The following is a 16,369-nucleotide window of genomic DNA, read 5'->3' on the forward strand; positions in this document are numbered from 1 at the left end:
CATACAGATTTGTGATCTCATGAACTGCTAAAAAAATACCAGTCATTTTAATCTTTGGTTATAATTTCATGTTTGGTGCTTAAGACCATGAAGATGGCCAAAATTAACCATTTTTTTTCTTTTTGGCTATCAAGGCCAGTTGAGAATGTTGTTCTTAGGAGTCATTTTATCTTGAAAGGAGCCTCTAAAACAGAAAAACAAAAATCAGTTGCTCCATCTGTTGAGAATGAGCCAAAGGCCTCACTGGACCATTGACTTCACTTGGAAACATCAAGTACATATCCCTCTGTGTTGATTATCTTCATAAATCTACTTTTAAAATAGAGATACAGATATGCCAGACAAGAATAACCTAAAGTAATTTATGACCAGCAAGCTTACAGTAGTGTGTAAAGGACTCTCAAGCATAAAAGACAGTCTCAATCACAAGGGCATAAAATAATAAATTTTATGATGGGAATAGATGAATTACTAGCTAAGAATCCATTATGTCTGTCTTAGTTAGGGTTCTCATTGCTGTGAAGAGACACCATGACCACAGCACCTCTTACGAAGAAAACATTTAATTGGGGTGACTCACTTACAGTTTCAGAGGTTCAGTCCATTATCATCATGATAAGGAACATGGCAGCATGCAGGCAGATGTGCTGGAGTAGGCAACAGGAAGTCAACTGAAACACTAGGCAGTATCCTGAGCATAAGAAACCTCAAAGCCTGCCCCACAGTGGCACATTTCCTCCAACAAGACCATACCCACTCCAACGAAGCCACACCTCCTAATAGTGCTACTACCTATGAGATTTTAGGGGTCAATTACGTTCAAACTACCACAGAGTCCAACACAGTACTGTAGCAAGTCTTTCTCTGTACTGCCAGCTCCCAAATAATGACATGGAGACTTATTATTAATTATGAAAGCTCAGCCTATAGCTTAGGCTTGTCCCACTAGCTCTTATAACTTAAATTAACCCATTTATATTAATCTATGTTTTGCCTCATGGCTTTTTACCTTTTTTCCATCTTGCACCTCCTGTTTCTTCTCCAGGTTCTCTGGTGTCTCTCCCATGCACAGATTTCTCTCTTTTTCTTGTCTCTTTCTGCCTGGAAGTATTGCCTAATCTCTTCCTAACTGGCCATTGGTCATTCAGCTCTTTATTATACCAATCAGAATGTGCCCTGGCAAAAACACATATTTACAGTGTACAAAAAGATTATTTGACAACACAGTAATCCAACAAACCTTTAATACTAATAGGGGAGAAAGAAAATAACAAAAAAATAATTCAAGCAACCAGAAAACCAATCCCCCAAACATAGAAATGATCAAAAGTCAAAAATAACAATGTAAATGATTTTAACTCAATAAAAGATACAGACTAGCTACTGGATTAAAAAACAGGATCCATCTATCTATTGTCTCTGAGAATATCCTTTACTGGGAAAGATACAGAATGAGAATGAAAAGATAGAAATCAATCTGTTAAGTAAATAGAAGCTGAAAACAAGCTATTGTAGCCACTATGATATCAGAAAAAAGTAGGTTTCGAACCAAAATTAGTCAGAAGAGATAAAGAAACCATATTTATAAAGAAAACAATCAAAAATATACAACAATCACAAATATATGGACTAAATGTTGGGGTTTACAATTTCATAAAAATATTAATGAATATAAAATCTCAGAAGTACTGTAAAATAATAGTAATTTTACACTCCATTCTCATTTACAAATAGATCATATAAACTAAAAGTCATCATAGTTCAAATGAGCCTAACACATGTATACTGTGTATTCCATCCAAAGAAACAGAGTATACATTCTTCTCAGTAGAACATGGAATATTCTACTGAATATTCTGTGGAAATTTCAAAGAAATTCCTAAATTCAAATAAAACTGAAAGCACAACTTAACAGAACCTTGTTGATATAACAAGAGCATTTCTAATAGGAAAGTTTATGAGTGCTTTCATTAAAAATCAGAGAATCTCAAAAAAATAATTTAATGATGCATATCAAGATTTCAGAAAAACAAGAACAAGTCCAACTCTTTGGTGATATTTTGTATATGCTCTAACAAATAAAGCTTGCCTAAAGATCAGAAGGCAAAGCCAGCCACTAGTTACCCATAGAGGCCAGGCAGTGGTGGCACACACCTTTAATCTCAGCACTTGTGATCTCATGCCTTTGTTCCTGGTACTTGAGAGGCACATACACCTTGAATCCTAGGACTAGTGAGGTTGAGACAGGAAGTGATATGGCTGGGCAGAAAAAGGAATATAAGGCAGGAGGAGACAGGAGCTCAGTCTTTTCAGGTGAGGAGTTGGTGAGGTGAGAGGTGGCTGTGACTTGTTTCTTTGTCTCTTGATATTTCAGCATTTAACCTGATATCTGGCTCCAGGTTTTTATTAAGACCTGTGGTGATATTGTGTTCCCCAAAATATTGTGCACCCTAATAAACTTATCTGGGGTCAGAGAACAGAACAGCCACTAGATACAGAGGCTAGAAAATGGTAGCACTCACACCTTTAATCCTAGCCTTCTGGAGGCATGGATCTCTGTGAGTTCAAGGCCACACTGGAAACAGCCAGGTATGGTAACCACAGCCTTTAATCCCAGGAAGTGATGGCAAGAAGCAGAAAGGTATATAAGGCGTGAGGACCAGGAACTAGCCTGGTTAAGCTTTTAGGCTTTTGAGCAGCAGTTCAGCTGAGATTCATTCTGGATGAGGACTCAGAGGCTTGCAGTATGAGGAAACAGGATCAGCTGAGGAACCAGCAAGGTGAGGAAGCTGTGGCTTGTTCTGCTTCTTTGATCTTCCAGCATTCACCCCAATACCTGGCTTCAGGTTTATTTTCATTAATAAGACCTTCTAAGATTCATGCTACATCTGACACCCAACGTGCATGGTATGAATTCACGAAAAAGCTGCTTGCCTGTGGCCTCAGACCTAAGCTACCCTCAGCCAGTTGTGGTGGAGCACTCTGGTAGGATTTGCTGAAGAAAGGAGAGGCAGGAAGATCCCGAGTTTGAGGCCAGCCTGGGAAGCTTGCTAAGAAGAAGCTGTGGCCGGGGCCAAGCCACAAACGGTGGTGGTGGGACCACAGAGGCAGCGGCTGCTGCTCCGAGTTGCTGGCTTCTTCTCATCGTGTTGGTGACTGTGGTGATGCTGCTACCTGGGACAAAGGGTTTACTACTGCTTGTTCAGAGAATAATTGCCAGGACCATCGTGTTACAAGAAAGCACTGGCAAAGGTCAGTTTGGAAAATTTGGCAAGACAAATGGTGGAGAGAAACTGCTGTGAAGATTTTCTCTTCTAGGGAAGAACACTCATGGTTCCGAGAGACAGACATTTATCAGACTGTGATTACGCCAAACCACAGAGGAGACACACACACACACACACACACACACACACACACACACACACACACACAAAGTCTGCAGGGAACCATGACCACGCCTAACAGTAACTTTGAAATCTTCAAAAGGATGACGGGACCCCACAAAGATGATTCCACATGGACTATGGTAAAGCCACTAAGCTGATTAACACCACAGAAAGATCAACTTTGGACTACAAACTGCTCAGGACAATTTCAAGATGGCTAGCTGAGATGATCCAGATTCACAGACTACTTAAACAACGACTTAAAACAAGCCCTGCACTTTCCCATTATGCAGTGACTGGACAAATGATACAGGACTTGACAATTAACCCCAAAATTTTCTTTTCAGGATTCCCTAAAGATGTCTTCATCCCCAGAAAGCAGGAAGTAATTTTAAGAAAATGACTCCCATATTCCCAAGATGTGGGATGGGAGGTTTTGGTTGTTTAATAAGTTATGGATATTGTCATTGTTTATGATGGTTGGTTACAAGTTGTTAATTGTTAATGGTCAGGAAAAAAGCTGAACAAGGAGATTAGATTCAGAGTTTTTGTTTAAAAAAGAAAAAAGAATATAGATATGAGGTAGATCATTGAATCTACTCTGAGGAAAAAGATGAAGAAATAATAGGATAAATGGGAATCTACTCCAAAAAGAAAAAGGGGAAGATATAAAAATGACAAAAGGTAGATTATTGAATCTATTATGAAAAGAAAAAAGAGAGACTATGGATATAATAAGATAAAAAGGGAGATTATTGAATCTACTTTTTAAAAGGAACTACTTGTTTTACATAGGATAAGTAATGAAAATTTTTTGTCTGAGTTTATCAAATGTTACTGGACTGGACATTGTTAATATATATAAATGGAGTTTTTTGTCTGAATCTGTAAAATGTTAATGGGCTAGACATTTCTAGAAAAGAAACTCACTAAAGAGGTGTAAGTGTATAAATTTGAAAGACATTATAAGATAGTTCTGTTAGTAATATAAGTTAGGATAGAAAGTGAATCAGGTACATTTTGGACTTACCAAAATAGGATAGATAATGGAATTGTTTTCTCTGAGTTTGTCAAATGCAAATAGACTAGACATTGTTTAAGTATTTATTGCTTGTATATATTGTATATAGTTATTGTACTTATTGGATATAGTTTTTCTTGTATTAGTTATAAGCTTTTTAAATTTTAGACATAAAAAGGGGAAATGTGGTGATACTGTGTTCCCCAAAATATTGTGCACCCTAATAAACTTATCTGGGGTCAGAGAACAGAACAGCCACTAGATACAGAGGCCAGAAAATGGTGGCACGCTCACACACACACACACACACACACACACACACACACACGCCTTTAATCCTAGTATTCCAAAGGCAGAGATCTGCCTGGATCTGTGAGTTCAAGGCCACACTGGAGACAGCTAGGTGTGGTAACAAGAGTCTTTAATCCCAGGAAGTGATGGCAGAAAGGTATATAAGGCATGAGGACCAGGAACAAGGCTGGCTAAGCTTTTAGGCTTTTAGCAGCAGCAGTTCAGCTGAGATTCATTCTGGATGAGGATTCAGAAGCTTCCAGTCTAATGAAACAGGATCAGCTGAGGAATTGGCGAGGTGAGGAAGCTGTGGCTTGTTCTGCTTCTTTGATCTTCCAGCATTCACCCCAATACCTGGCTTTAGGTTTATTTTCATTAATAAGACCTTCTAAGATTCATGCTACAAAGACCAATTAAGATTCATCCTACACCTGGTGTCCAACTTTTGGGGCATGAATTCATGAAAAAGCAGCGTGCCTGTGGCTTTGCAGCCATTGGTACAGGCCAGAGCTATACTCGGCCAGAGTCACTACCCTGCCAGTTGTTTTCAGACAGTGGGTTCCCTTTCCTGGTGGCTCATGGGCTTTCAATGGACCCCCTTCTAGGGCTCCTGCCACACTAGGTAGCTGTCTAACTTCATCTTCTGAATCATCATCAGCAGATTTGGTGAGTCAATTGGGATTTCTTAAAGGGGGAAATAATTTAAGAAAAGATAAGAGTGAGATTTTTTTCCCCATTAAAAAATGGGAAACATTATTACAATAGAGGGAGTTAGGTCTCTGTTTGATAATACACTAGACAGTTTGAAAATGGAGCAATTAAATAAGAGGAAAATTAATTTAGATGGAATTTATGTAATGTCAATTATAAATATCTGTTTGATCATTTTTGTTTTATCATTAAAAAAGTAGGTTAATGTGAGTGCTAAGATAAAAGTTTTAGAAAAACTTGTTAAAATAGATCATAGAGATATTCAGACCCAGATAGAGGAATTTAAAGGAGAACCAACCTCAGCATTGCATTATAAGGTTACAGAGAAACAGCCTAAGACTTTCAAACAGCCAACCTTAATTTATCCAGTAACCTTACAGGAACTACTAAATAGATATCCTTAAGGCTATGTAAGAGCTGAATGGATTCCTGTGCAAATGTTAGATTTGAGGAGATTTAAGGAAGCTATAGTCTCATAGGACATGCATTTAGCTTTTGTGAAGCAAATGTGAAACTCTGGTCAACTTGTAATAGAATTATCCCTCAAGACTAGAGACATTTGGTTACAGCAGTCTTGGAGGCTGGTCCTCAATTACAATGGCGAACCTGGTGGAAAGATGAGGCTAAGATCATTGAACAATGAAGTAGGGCCAGAGGTATGGAAATCTCCCAAGACCAACTTCTTGGAGAGGGAGATTATGCTAATGTAGAAAGGCAATCTCTATATGATGATCACACCCTGGCTTTAGACCACGCAGTAGCCTTGAATGCTTGGGATGGAATTCAAGAAGTAGGAAAGAAAAATGAAACATTTACTAAAGTTATACAAGGCCCAAAAGAAACCTTCACTGATTTCTTACAAAGATTGACTTCAGTAAATAGAATGATAGCAAATTCAAAAGCGAGACAAATAATAATTGAATCTGTGGCTTTTGAAAATGCTAATACCCAATGCAAAAGGGTAATTAGGCTGTTAAAGACAAGATCAGCACCCTTGGAGGGATGGATCTGAGATACAATTGATACTGAATCTCATGATCATGATGATGCTTAAATAGGAGAGGTGATTTCCAGAGGTTTGAAGAAAAATGGAAATGTCAAGTGTTTCAATGTGGTAAACAAGGTCACCTAAAAAGCTTTGTAAACAGGGCACTCCTGGAAATAATGTTTTTTCTAAGAATAATCTAAATAGAATGTCCCTTCCTTCTAGACTATGCAGAAGGTATAGCAAAGACAGGCACTGGACTAATGAATGTAGATCAACAAGGGGCAGACAAGGTAACCCTTTGTTACCAGGAAATGCCTTGGGGAACCTCTAGCAGGCCCCCACGTCAAATTCCATTCAGTCCTTTCCTGTCCTGGTAGAGAAAACTCCTTCCAAGAGCAATTAAAGAACCTAATGCCTATGTAAGAAACCATACTGCTCTGGAAGATAGAATAGCTATAGAAGAGAGAACAAAAAATTCAGGAGAAACCATAAAACAAACATTTTGGCAAACCTCTGCAAAATGAACAAAGTGCAAATTTAAAAATGCAAATAAATGACATTGTTACTGAAGGTCTTGTAGACACAGGTGCGGATGTAACAATAATTGCACCAGAATCTTGGCCTCTTCAGGAGGTATAGGTTCAGCTGTCAGGGACTGGAACGTTATCTAGGTAAAACAGAGTGCGAGATGGGTCAAATGTATAGGACCAGAAGGACAGAGAGGAAAATTAAAGCCTTATATTGCTAATATAGCAATGAATTTATGAGGACGTGATTTGTTACAGCAATGGATTAACCAGATAAACATTTCTCCAATCTCAGAAACAAATCACAAATTAACATATGTTTCTGAGAAAATTATTAGAAGGTATTATAAAGAACAGTCACCAACTATTCAGGTTGTATAAGAACAGGACACAACAGCTGCTGATCTTTCAAAGGCACCAATAGCCCTACCATTAAAATGCTTGACAGACAAATCTGCATGGGTTGAGCAATGGCCTTTAACACCAGAGAAATTACAGGTCTTAAAACAGCTGGTATAGAAGCAGCTAAAATGCTCAGCATATTGAAGAATCAACTAACCCTTGGAATTCTCCTGTATTTGTTATTAAAAAGAAATCTGGAAAATGAAGATTAGTAACAGATCTAAAAGCTGTTAATAAGGTGATTCAGGCAATGGGCTCTCCACAGTCTGGAATTGCTTTGCCTACTCTGTTTCCTAAAGAATGGCCTCCTATAGCTATCAATTTAAAAGATTGTTTCTTCACTATACCTTTACAAGAAAAAGACAGAAAAATTCATCTTTGTGGTGCATACTTATAATAATTTTTTCGTCTGTTAAGAGATATCAATGGAACATAGGGAATGTTAAATAGCCCTACCCTGTGCCAATATTTTGTAAGTCAGCCATTGGAAATGATACATAAGTAATTTCCTCAATCTACAGTTTACCATTAGATGGACAATATTTTACTAGCTGACTCAAATTTAGATACTTTAGAAAGAATGTTTGAGGAAGTACAGAAAATTTTGCCTTGCTGAGAATTACACATTGATCCTGAAAAAAAAATACAGAGGAGAGTCTATTAATTATTTAGGATATAAAATAGGTTTACAAAAAGTTAGACCTCAAAAGGTTCAAATTAGGGAAGATGGACTGTAGACTCTTAATGACTTTCAAAGATTGCTAGGAAGCATTTCATATCTACGGCCCACTATTGGAGTAGAAAAATCAAGAACTGATAAATGTGTTCAAAATCTTAGATGATAACAAGGACTTAAATAGTCCAAAAGAATTATCAGTTGAAGCTGAGAGAGAATTGGCTTTGGTGAAAAACAAATTATAGGATGCACATGTGGACCATTTGGATCAAGAGCTTGATTGCATTTTGGTCATTTTACTCTCTACACATTCTTCTACAGGAATATTAATGCAGAAGAAAGATATTACCTTAGAATGGATCTTTTTACCACATAAACAGAGTAAAAAAATAAAAACTTATGTGGAAAAGGTCTCTGAGTTGATTCTAAAAGGAAAATTGAGACATTGTCAATTAGCAGGAATAGACCGAGCAGAAATTGTAGTACCTTTTACTAATGATGAAATTGACAAATTATTGGCAGAAAATGAACATTGGCAAAGATCTTGCAGTAATTTTTTGGGAGAGGTTAACAACAAACATCCCCAAAGCAAGCAAATTAAATCTATAAAGAGAATTAACTGGATCCTTTCTCACATTGTATGGGGAACACCAATATCTGGAGCCCCTACATTCTATACTGATGCAAATAAATTAGGAAAGGCAGGTTACAAATCAGAAAATTTAAGTAAAGTGGCTCAAATCCCTTATGATACTGTCCAAAAGTCAGAATTATATGCTATTCTGATGGTATTAATGGATTTTACAGAACCTCTTAACATAGTTACTGACTCTCAGTATGCAGGAAGAGTTGTTTTACACATTGAAACTGCAGAATTTATTCCTGATGAGTCAGAATTAACTTTGTTATTTATTCAGTTACAAGAAATAATCAGGACTAGGAATCATCCTTTATATATAACACACATCCAATCCCAAATGGGTCTTCCAGGCCCTCTAGCACAAGGTAATGATGAAATTGATCAACTATTGATAGGAAATGTGCTGGAGGCCTCAGAGTTTCATAAAAAAAAAACACACCATGTCAATTGCAAGGGCTTGAAAAAGGATTTATTCATCACTTGGCAACAAGGAAATTATTAGGAAATGTCCTACTTGTTCTTTATACAACCAAACTCCACTACCTGCAGGAAGTAACTTAAAGGGTACTCAAAGGAATGACATCTGGCAGATGGATGTGTTTCATTTTGTAGAATTTGGAAAAATGAAATATGTACACCACACCATTGATACCTACTCAGGATTTAAATGGGCAACTGCTTTGAGTTCTGAAAGGCTGATTCTGTAATTACACATTTGCTAGAAGTTATGGCCATCATGAATGCTCCAACATACATCTCTAGTAAAATGAAACAGCTTTTTGCTTATTTCAATATGAAGCATATTACAGGTATACAACACAATCTTACAGGCCAAGCACTTATAGAAAAATTAAATCAAACTCTAAAGGATATGCTAAATAAACAGAAAAGAGTAATAAAGACCCCAAGAAATAGAATGTATAATGCTTTATTAACGTTGAATTTTCTAAATGCTAATGAGAAAGGAACAACAGCTGCAGAGAGACATTGGATAATAGAAAAAAAACCTACAGAATTAAGTCAGCCTATACACTTTAAAGATGTGCTGACCTCAGAATGAAAACCAGGATATGTGTTATATTGGGGATGAGGTTTTGCTTTTGTTTCTACAGGAGAAGAAAAGCTATGGATACCATCAAAATTAATAAAGGTTTGATTTGAACAAGAGAGACATCTTAATTAGAAGAGGTGATAGTTCATCAACCAGCATGACCATTCAATGTAAACTAACTTACACCACTAACAAATGCTTTTCAATTGATCAGATACAACTTGCAAAAAGGGAGCCTCCTCAAAATTAGGGTGGAGGAAGGGTTTTTGTTTTTGTCTTTCAGGAGGATGAAGGCTAAGGAATCTGAGGAACACTGGACAAATAAGACATTTGAAGAAAAAGGAAAAATCATCCAGAAAAAATGTCCCACGAAAAAGAGTAAATTGGCCTATTGGTATATCACCTCTCCAACAGGATAAAATTTCATAAATCTTCCCAAATGATTGTTTCTGCTGTTCTCTACAGACACATAATGCAAATGATCTTTTGAAGTCCTAGTCCAATTAAAAATTAAAGCTGGCTTTAAAGTTGGACTGTGGCTCTCTCCTTCTCTAAACTCAAGCATGCTTGTTAAAAGGAAAATCCAAAATCTCTGTCTTACATCAAAAGAGCCACCTGACATGGAACAGAAGAAAAACAAAAATTAAGGAACTAATTTATTGCCACTAATTTCATAATCCTTTGGTTTTATTTTGACTCTTTAAAACTTTTTCATAAGGTATGAATATTATCTCAAAATTTATAAGAATAATATATATTTTAAACTTTTCATCATGATATTAATGGTCATATAGAGCACTAACTAATTCTAGAAGAAGGCTTCATCAAGCTTCCTGTGCATGATTTCAGGTTTGAGTCTCTATCAGGTAACTAGGAATTAAGTTTTTGTACTCTGGATATACATAACAAATATTGATCATTTAACTTCTTTGAGATCTACTGCATTTGACATTTAAAATGTTTAAGTTTTCTGCAACAAACAATGACCATGCCTAACAGCAACCTTCGAAGTCTCAAAAATGATGATGGGGACCCACAGCAATGGCTCCACATGGACTATGATAATGCCACTAAGCTGACAACCACAACCCAAAGGTCAGCTTTGTACTACAAACTGCTCAGGACAATTACAAGGTGGCTAGCCGAGATGATCCAGCTTTACAGACTATTCTAGCCAGGACTTGAGATGAGCCCTGCACTTTCCCATTACGCAGAGATTGGACAACAAATAATGCAGCTACCTCTCATAAGACCTGACAATTAACCCAAAATTTCCTTTTTAGAATCCCCTAAAGATGCCATCACCTCTAAACAGTAGGAAGTAAATTTAAGAACACAACACTCACATTCCCAAGAGGTGGGGTGGATGCTTTTTGGTCTTTCAATAGGTCATAGATAATTGTCATTGCTTAGGGTAGTTGTTATTGGTAATGGTCAAGGAAAAAAACTAAACAAAGGAGATTAGATTCAGGGTTCTTGTTTTGAAAATAAAAAGGGGGAATACAGATATGATAGGATAAAAGGGTAGATTATTGAATCTACTCTGGAAAAAAATAGATACAGATATGATAGGATAAAAGGGTAGATTATTGAATCTATTCTGAAAAAAAGGGATGATATAGATATGTTAAGATAAAAGGTAGATTATCAAATGTACTTTTAAAAAGCAACTGCTAGTTTTAAATATTTTACATTGATTGGATTTTTATATATTGTATACAAATTTTGTATGTATATTGATACAAAGTTGAGATTATTTTTGTTAGAACATACTGTACATACATTTCTATTCTTGTTCAAGATATTGTACCTATAGAGCACATTTAACAATGTAATGTAAATTGCTAGTCCTTTAAAGTTATTATTACTACCAACTAATTGAGATATAAAAAATGCAAGTTAGTAATTAGTTACCTATTACAATCAAACTTGTAGTCATATTAAGTATGTTCTCAAGATCAAACAGAGATATATTTTAAATAGGTCATCTTCAACCACTTCAGAGATCTACAGAATATGGCATTTAAGATGTTTTAAAAACATAGGTTCTTTTTTTATGATAATGAGATGTGTCTGCTCTCACCAATCTACTTCACAGAAGATGATGGGCATCAAAGAAACTCCACAGAGAGTTTAATTTCTTTGTGGCAAAAGTTAGCCACTGGGCAAGAAAATGCCCTTGCCTGGACTGCTGACAGTATGCTGTCCAAATGGGACAAGCAGGACAAAAAAAAAAAAGGACTACTGAACTTTGCCAAGACAAGGTAGGTCAGCCCTTCAGAATATCCTGCTTCACAGAAAAATCTTTCACATATGCTAGACCTGTAGGTCGAAGATAGATGCCCCACTATTGCAAACCTTGGGTGACTGTCCAGGCAGCCAGCTGTTTCTGTCATTTCTAACATGTTTCTGAAGTCACTTGCTTGCACTTCATGTTTACTCAATATTATTTCCTTCTTGGGTCTCTGACGGAGTTGAAGATTAGATAGTTATATTTATAGTTTTCTTTGTTACCAGATTCAGAAAAGAAATTCACTAAAGAGGTGTAAAGTGTGTAAGTTCGAGAGACATCAAAAGACAGTTTTCAGGTGATAATACAAGTTAGGATAGTAAGTGAAATAATTAGGTACAACACTTTGGACTCACCAAAATAAGATAAATAATGGAATATTTTCTCTGAATTTATCAAATGTTAATGGACTAGACATTATTGATGTAATTATTGCTATATAACTATATATAGTTATTGTACTTATTGTATATAGTTTTTCTTTTAGTTATAACCTTTTTATTTTAGACAAAAAAGGGGAAATGTGGTGATATTTTGTGTATGCTCTAACAAATAAATAACTTGAAGACCAGAGGGCAAAGCCAGCTACTAGTTAGCCATAGAAGCCAGGCAGTGGTTGCACACTCCTGTAATCCCAGCACTTGGGATCTCATGCCTTTGATCCCAGTACTTGGGAGGTACACATGCCTTTAATCCCAGCACTAAGGAGGTTGAGACAGAAAGTAATATCGCTGGTTGGAAAAAGGAATATGTGGTGATATATTGTGTACACTAATAAAACTTATCTGGAGATCAGAGGACAGAGCCAGCTACTAGATTAGACATAGAGGCCAGACAGTGGTGGCACACACTTTTAATCCTATTACTTGGGAGGCAGAGATCACTCTGGATCTCTGTGAGTTCAAGGCCAGACTGGGAATAGAGCCAGGTATGGTTGCACACACCATTAATCTCAGAACTTGAGATCTCATGTCTTTGCTTGGGAAGGACACATGCCTTTAATTCCAGGAAGTAATATGGCAGGACACAGAAAGATATATAAGGTGTGAGGAAACAAGAACTCTCGAGACTGATGATTTCATAGAGGTAAGAATGTGGCTGGCTTGTTCGGTTTCTCTGATCTTTCAGCTTTCACCCCAGTATCTGGCTCCAGGGTTTTTTTTTTTTTATTAACAAAACCTTTTAAGATTTGTGTTACAGGAACATAAGGTGGGAGGAGACAGGAGCTCACTCTTTTTAGCTGAGAAGTTGGTGAGGTGAGAAGTAGCTGTGGCCTGTTCCTTTGTCTCTCTGATCTTTCAGTATCTAGCCTGATATCAGGCTCTGGGTCTTTATCAAGACCAATTAGGATTCATGCCACAAAACTCAAAAGCAGTAGAGGTAGGGGACTGGAGAGATACTCAGCAGTTAAGAGTACATTCTTCTCTTACAGAGGACCTGGGTTTGGTTCTTAACACCCACATCAGGTGGCTCTTAACTGTCTGTGACTCCAGTTCCAGGGGATCTGATGCACTCTTCTGGCCTCCACAGGCACAGGCACAAATGTGTGTGTGTGTGTGTGTGTGCGTGCACACACACAAAACAATAAAAAGCATTTTAAAAATAGTAGAAATAATGAAGATCACAGTGGAAATTAATGAAATGGGTATTAAAAGAATAATACACAGACTTAATGAAATTGAGTTGGTTCTTTGAAAATTCAAGAGTGGCAAACACACTAGCCAAACTATGGTGATTTGAGTGAGAAATGTCTCTCATTGGTTCAGATGTGTGAACACTTGATGCTTTATTGGTGGTTTTGTTTGGGCAGGTTTTTTTATTTTTATTTATTTATTTATTTATTTATTTATTTTTATTTTGCAATACAGTTCAGTTCTACATATCAGCCACGGATTCCCTTGTTCTCCCCCCTCCCGCCCCCCTCACCTTCCCCCCAGCCCACCCCCTATTCTCACCTCCTCCAGGGCAAAGCCTCCCCCGAGGACTGAGATCAACCTGGTAGACTCAGTCCAGGCAGGTCCAGTCCCCTCCTCCCAGGCCGAGCCAAGCGACCCTGCATAGGCCCCAGGTTTCAAACAGCAACTCATGCAATGAGCACAGGACCCGGTCCCACTGCCTGGATGCCTCCCAAACAGATCAAGCCAATCAACTGTCTCACCCATTCAGAGGGCCTGATCCAGTAGGGGGCTCCTCAGCTATTGGTTCATAGTTCATGTGTTTCCATTCATTTGGCTATTTGTCCCTGTGCTTTATCCAACCTTGGTCTCAACAATTCTTGCTCATATAAACCCTCCTCTTTCTCACTAATTGGACTCCCAGAGCTCCACCCGGGGCCTAGCCATGGATCTCTGCATCCAGATCCCTCAGTAGTTGGATGGGGTTTCTAGCATGACAATTAGGGTGCTTGGCCATTCCATCACCAGAGTAGGTCAGTTTGGGCTGTCTCTGGACCATTGCCAGCAGTCTGTTGTGGGGGTATCTTTGTGGATTTCTGTGGGCCTCTCTAGCACTTTGCTTCTTCCTATTCTCATGTGGTCTTCATGGGTGGTGGAGTTGTGCTGGAGGATACAGTCACTGGTAGAGGGCTTTGAGAGTTTATAGTCTCACCTCACTTCTAGTTCACTTTCTGTTTCATGTTTGCAGTTAAAGTGATCTCTCAGCTTCCTGTTCCTGTTCCTGCTCCCATGCCTGCTGCTCACTGCCATGACTCTCCCCTGACTTGATATATTCTTCTCTCTCTGAAATTGTAAGCCAAAATAATCTCTTCCATATGTTGCTTTTGGTCATGACACTTCATCATAGTAACAGAAAAGTAACTAATATAGAAGTTGGTACCAGGAACTTGGGGCTTGTTGTGATAGACCTGACCATGTGGCTTTTATGCTTTGGACTGTTTTGTGGGAGGAAGGTGGAGGAGTTTGGAGCTTTTGGCTTGAAAAGCTACTGAGTGAGTTCAGGCTTTTTGCTTGGTTCTGTTTTGCTTCTAATATCCAAATGGGTTCAGCCATGTTCCCCCTTTGACTTTCTCAAAATCTGTGTGGAAGTGTCCAGTCTCCTTAGATCACATGCCTGGTGGTGGCCTCACTAGGGATGCTGTCCAGGTTTGGGGTTTTCTTCATGGGAAGATGCTTCACTGACTCTCATGGATGTTAATAGGCTAGTCAAGTTGCCTGTGTCTTCTCGGGCAAACTTTTGTAGTTTGTGACTTCAAAGGCATTTTAATAGCTCATCTAACTTTTCAATTTATTGGAATAAAATTTTACATAGCCTTTTTAAAAAAAGAAAGAAAAGCTACTGAGTGATCAGAGCTTAATAAGCTGTTATGGGAACTTGGAAGATAATGCTGAGAAAAATGCAGATGGTGGAGGTCTGGTTTATGAAGTTTCAGAGGGAAGTTTAAGAGTCCCTTAAAGACTCCTTGGGGCTGTTTATATGATATATTTGAATTAACAGTCTGTGGAAGTATGCTTTACTGTGACAATGGAGCTAGAATAGAAAAATCAGATGTTATTAATAAGAGACCAGTATCACCGAGGCAAAATCTTCTGGGAAGTTGTTTCTTCAGGGTCTGTATAAAGAAGCTGCAGTTCAGTGGTGGTGGGGTGTGAAAGGAACGGCAAGGATGCACATCAAAATGGCAGTAGAATTTGGCAAATATTGTATAAGAATTTTCCCAAGTGGTACTGATTTTGGTGGCATGAAATCTGCAGAAGTGAGGGGGTCATGGAAAACAGCTGAGGCTTGGCACTTCAAGGGGCCAGGAGAGGCCATTGGTGAAGGTACAACCTTAGCTGTAGTAGAGACACAAGCACTGAAGTGGTCATTGCAAGAAACTGAAGTTTGGAACCATATGACAGGGTTGTAGCCCCTTCAGAAAGACCAGAAAGCCACTGATGAAGGTGTATATTTAGTTGCAGTGGAGACCCCAGGATACTAGAGATGTCATGACCATGAGATGACCACTAAAGATAACAGTAAGTATGGAGTGGAGCCAGACTGAGCTTACCAGACAAGCTGTGTTCTGTGGATGGCAGAGCCAGAGAAGTGAAGTTTGTTTGAACCTTTTGGAGCCTAGAAGATTGTGAGGAAGTCCCAGATGCCAAGCACTAGGTTTACACTGCTTGATGATCCTGCAAGTGATAGACTTACTTTTAAAATAGAACTTGGCTTTTAAAGTGTTCAAATTTTTAGAGACTCCTGGATTTTTAAAGTTGGACTGTGTCCTAGATTATGATATTAACATGAGATTTTTGTGGACAAAGAAGTTGAAAGTTGAATAGCAATGTCTTTGTGTACCAAGCTGACAAGGGGTCAATTGTATAGGATTTTGTTAACTTGATACAAACTGAAGTGATCTTGGAAGATGAGAACTGAATTGAGGGA

At 38.0% G+C, this 16,369-nt stretch overlaps 1 protein-coding gene across 2 annotated transcripts in view; it reads right to left on the minus strand.

Annotated features, from left to right (window-relative positions):
* Positions 1-16,369, minus strand: part of Tmlhe (trimethyllysine hydroxylase, epsilon) — a 118,256-nt gene that overhangs the window by 51,282 nt on the left and 50,605 nt on the right. The gene's annotated exons all lie outside the window — the stretch shown is intronic.

Source organism: Peromyscus eremicus, chromosome X (genome assembly GCF_949786415.1).
Source record: "Peromyscus eremicus chromosome X, PerEre_H2_v1, whole genome shotgun sequence".
In the NCBI taxonomy this organism is placed as follows: domain Eukaryota; kingdom Metazoa; phylum Chordata; class Mammalia; order Rodentia; family Cricetidae; genus Peromyscus; species Peromyscus eremicus.